This window comes from Callorhinus ursinus, unplaced genomic scaffold (genome assembly GCF_003265705.2).
Source record: "Callorhinus ursinus isolate GAN/ISIS: 27379988/994484 unplaced genomic scaffold, GSC_fseal_2.0 scaffold24, whole genome shotgun sequence".
NCBI classification, from domain to species: domain Eukaryota; kingdom Metazoa; phylum Chordata; class Mammalia; order Carnivora; family Otariidae; genus Callorhinus; species Callorhinus ursinus.
The window spans coordinates 15,336,562-15,341,257 of record NW_027397086.1 but is presented as its reverse complement, the minus strand read 5'-3'; the positions used below and the strand labels follow the sequence as shown (position 1 = coordinate 15,341,257).

The window sequence follows — 4,696 nt, the reverse complement described above, 5'->3', positions numbered from 1 at the left end:
GAGATAAAGAGCTGGGAGGAGGGACAACACAGCAAAGCAACCTCAGGTTATTTGCTTACTAAAGTCAGGTCATTTTCATCATCCAGCTGAAATGTCTAAATACTAAATAGCATTGATGGGGGGCCCAGAACTGAGAAGGGAGGGAGGGGTTCAGAGAGGAGGTCCCAGAAGCACTGTGCTGGGCAGGGGCAGGGGCACACAGAAATACCGCTCTAAGGAGGGTAAATGGCCTATGACCTTTCAGAGTAGTGATATCTGCCCCCGACTTTAAGTGGTTGCATTGTGTCCTTCTGTTATCACAGATTCTTGTGCACTCAACATGTTTGTAGGGGTGGAGCTCGGGCAATGGAAGAGGAGAAGACCAGCAAGCAAGAGCAGCAGGAGAGGTACTGATGAGGTGGCCAGAGCCAGGGAGCGGACGCTGGAAACAGGAATACAAAGCAAGAGCTGAAAAGAACTATACGCAGAGCAAGCACCCCACAGCCCTGCAGTCCTTAAAAAGTAGGCCAGATGGGGAACACAGTATTAAATTTGAATGTTAAGAACAATAAAGGAGTATGAAGAACACTATAGAGAGGAGGGAAAAAAAAAAACCAAAAAAACAAAACTCACCCATTTCGCGCCAGACAGACTTAGTTTGAAATCTTGGTTGTGACATTTACAGGTTTTGTTTCATTCAGCAATTTCTTTCATTTTTTGAGTTTCAGAGAAACGTCTATTGTACTTCTATTACTAAGCATACTTTTTAAAAAACTTTTCAGCATACTTTTAACCATCTATATATGTGAAATCTTGTCTAGAATTCAGAAGATCCGCCTCTTGACATTTGCTCTGTATTTAGATGTCTGCATTAAGTTATCTCCTGTGTAAATGAGGAGGATGCCACTGTCATACTCTATCAGGTCGCCTGGAGCAACGAAGGTGACGCACAGCTTGTAAGCCCTATTAAACATATAGATAAACTATTATTGAGATCTTTGTGCCAATTCAATCTGAGGACTCCTGCTTTGCGTGAATAATGTACAGTTTCTTCTTTTCTTTCACAAACAGCCACACTTCACTGTTATTTAGATAAAATGTGACAAAGTCAACCGTAGTTCCCAGCAAAACCTGGATCGTTTTCATTTGACCTTGTATGCGGACTGGCTTTTGGGACCTCAGGAGCTAAGGAACCTCATTGTTGGAAACTCTGAGAATGCCCTGTCACCCACATAGCTTTGCCCTTTCTGGTTTTTCAGGCTTCCACCCACCAGCCCCATCTGGCTGAGGCTTTGGTCAGTGTGGGAGAAGAGAAAGGAATCTGTTTGGCTGAGTCATGACCCAGGCCTAGCGTATGGTACAAAACCAATTCAGGCTCCCCTGTCTGTGGCCTGAATCCACGACACAGTGGCATGGAAGGAGGTGAAACCCCAGCTTCCTTTCTCCTGGCAGCCCCAGTGCCCACCAAAGGCCAAGGGTTGGAGTTCCTGCTGGTCATAGAAGATGAACAGGGTAAACAGACAAGGGGACTAACTGCTTCCATTTCATCCCCGCTGCCTCCCCCAGAAATATTCTCTGGCCAAACCAAATTCAAGGGCTCCCAGAAGACCCAATCTCCCCAAAGCCAAGAGCAACTCCCACTTCCCTGCCACCACTTACTGTCCCCAAAGGTCTATCCAGAAGATCTGGTCAGGAAGCTTAAAAACAGCTTGGTGTGTGGTGACAAGCCTTGTGCATTTGCTTTGTAAAAATATTCTGAGCGGGGAAATAAACCTTTCAGCAGCTTATTTTTCCACTGCTCTGGGGAGCAGCTCCCACCTTCTGCTGCTATAAGCACTTTGAGTACCTTGCGGGTGGGGGTGGGGGTGGCTGGAGGGGAGGGACAGACCGACTCAGAGCCTGAGTGGGGGTGGTTACTCCACAAAGGGAGAAGTGCCTTGTCAGGAAACCATGTGTATGAGGACCAACGACTTCTAGGATCCAGAGGGACAGGGTCCAGGCCACGTAACATTTCTGCACATTCTGAACACAGGAGGAAAGGTAATCCCAAACTCCTGAGTTGCTCTTGGCATGCAAGGCTCTTCTGGATCTAGCTCTGTCCATACAGCATCATCCCTCCCCGGCACAAAATGAAAGCCAACAAATGGAAGTATTAGCAGCTGCCCGATCACATCGCGATGCTTCATGCCTACAATACCTTCCCATACTCCGCTTCTTCTGCTCAGAAGCTCCTTCCCAGCTCTGGACCCCCACTACCATCCCTGACCCTCTGGACCCTCACTACAATCCCCGACCCGTTCCCACCTATTCCATTATTAAAATCCAGCCCAGGGTCTGCCTCCTTGGACTCTCTCCTGATTCCCCTCGCATAATATCACTATATCTCCTAAGCAACAATTCTGCCATCATGTGTCTATCACATGGTAGAGTACTCCCTCACAGGGTCAGTGTTTTTTTCATCTGGATTTTTTTTTTTTTTGCAGCTTTTCATGAGATTTGGCAATATACGTGCTGCCAAACAGGTTAATTAAAGAAGTTAAAGACTGTAATATTTCTGCCAAAGAGAAGAAAGAGATTGAACTGCCAGTTTTCAGGAAGCCTGGATAAAAATCCAGGACCTTGTGGGGTTGAGAATTTATGAAATGTTCATGTCTACTTCTTCCAAGGGGGCATTCGCTTCAGTAAATCACTCTGTTCGTTGTCACAAATAACACAGCAAAGGACTCTGAAAACTTCTGAGTTGACAGAGAACCTGAACATCAACTTTTTCCTTTCCAGCACTCTCTTAAGATGTTATGAACCTTATTTTTACAGGTGAGAAAACAGTTTCCACCCAAAGAGGCAGGAGAAGAGCAGAGAGGAGCTGGGCCTCAACTTAGATTGGCCATTTACAAGAATTTTCTTTTCCCACAAATGGCTAAAAAATATGGAAAATGGGGGGGGAGTGAAAAAGCTTCTGATAGTTTATTATTATTATTTCCAGAAAATATAAAACTCATCTAAGATTTTGTTCATCCAAATTCCAGAAAATCACTGTCGGACCATGCATAGGGCAGCACAGAATAGGATCTGTCTCAGAATTCAGAAGTTTGCCTACCCCACTTGGTGTGGTGGTGGTACTGATACTGCCATCCCTTGGTGCCATTACCCGGAGGTGGGACAGTGTGGTCCTCAGAGGTCAGGCTCTGCAGCCAAGCTGTCCAGGCTCAAACCCCAGCTTCGCCCCACCCCCAACAACTCTCCACAAGAGCTGGTACATGTTGCTCAAATCTCTTGGTGCCTCAGTTTCCTCATCTTTAAACTGATAGTAACAATTAGACCTAACTAGCATATAAAATATGAAAAGATCAGTGTGACCTCTTATGTGCTGGGCATCACCCTGAAACCATCAGATTCTTTCCTTCAGCCTAATAACAGCCCATTTGAGTATTATCATCTCTGTTCTACCTAGGAAATACCCGGCACTCAGAGACAGCTATTTTTCTCAGTGGGTGTTCTGGATTTTGAGTCCCAATCTTTCTGAATTTAAAATTCTAGGTACATTGTCTCCGTGTCTCTGAAACTCCTAGAAACAGTGCTCCTTTGAGAATATGATAGAAGGAGTCACATGGTCTGGATCTATAGGGATCCAAAGCTGGATAAGCTGGGATTCCCTGAGCTCTCGACAGCTTCCCAAGACAGAGTTGATTCTGAAAGTTCTGCATGGGGCATGGGTGTAGCGTGGATAAATATCCAGAGGCTTGGGAGGTAGAGTGAAAATATTTGGAGCCGGCAAGTCTGGTCAATTAATATGTGCTCGTGAGGCATTTTCAAAAATGAAAGATCTTTTTTAAGTGCCAAGTGATATTAATTATTAGTATGAGGGTAGGTCCTGCCAGCAAAGTAAGAGGTGCCCAAATTTACGTGTGTGCATGTGAGTCATCTGCTGGTGATGCTGTGCATGCCGACCTTCTGGTTGTGAGGGCAAAATTCAGTAAATGGGTGCCCTTAGACCTCAGCTGCAGCAACTTCTTCTTAGAAACATCGCCAAAGGCAAGGAAAGCAAGGGCAAAAATGAACTATTGGGATTTCATCAAGATAAAAAGCTTTTGCACAGCAAAAGAAACAGTCCACAAAACCAAAAGACAACCGACAGAATGGGAGAAGATATTTGCAAATGACATATAGATAAAGGGCTAGTATCCAAAATCTATAAAGAACTTATCAAACTCAACACCCAAAGAACAAATAATCCAATCAAGAAATGGGCAGAAGACACGAACATACATTTTTCCAAAGAAGACATCCAAATGGACAATAGACACATGAAAAAGTGCTCAACATCGCTCGGCATCAGGGAAATCCAAATCAAAACCTCCATGAGATACCACCTCACACCAGTCAGAATGGCTAAAATTAACAAGTCAGGAAACGACAGATGTTGGTGGGGATGCGGAGAAAGGGGAACCCTCCTACACCGTTGGTGGGAATGCAAGCTGGTGCAACCCCTCTGGAAAATAGTATGGAGGTTCCTCAAACAGTTGAAAATAGAGCTACCCTACGATCCGGCAATTGCACTACTGGGTATTTACCACAAAGATACAAATGTAGGGATCCGAAGGGGTACGTGCACCCCAATGTTTATAGCAGCAATGTCCACAATAGCCAAACTGTGGAAAGAGCCAAGATGTCCATCGACAGATGAATGGATAAAGAAGAGGTGGTATATATACACAAA

At 44.9% G+C, this 4,696-nt stretch overlaps 1 pseudogene; it reads left to right on the top strand.

Moving 5' to 3' along the window:
* Positions 1-345: 345 nt before the first annotated feature.
* The window catches only part of LOC112836685 (histone H3.3A-like), a 38,078-nt pseudogene continuing 33,727 nt past the window's right edge, over positions 346-4,696 (top strand).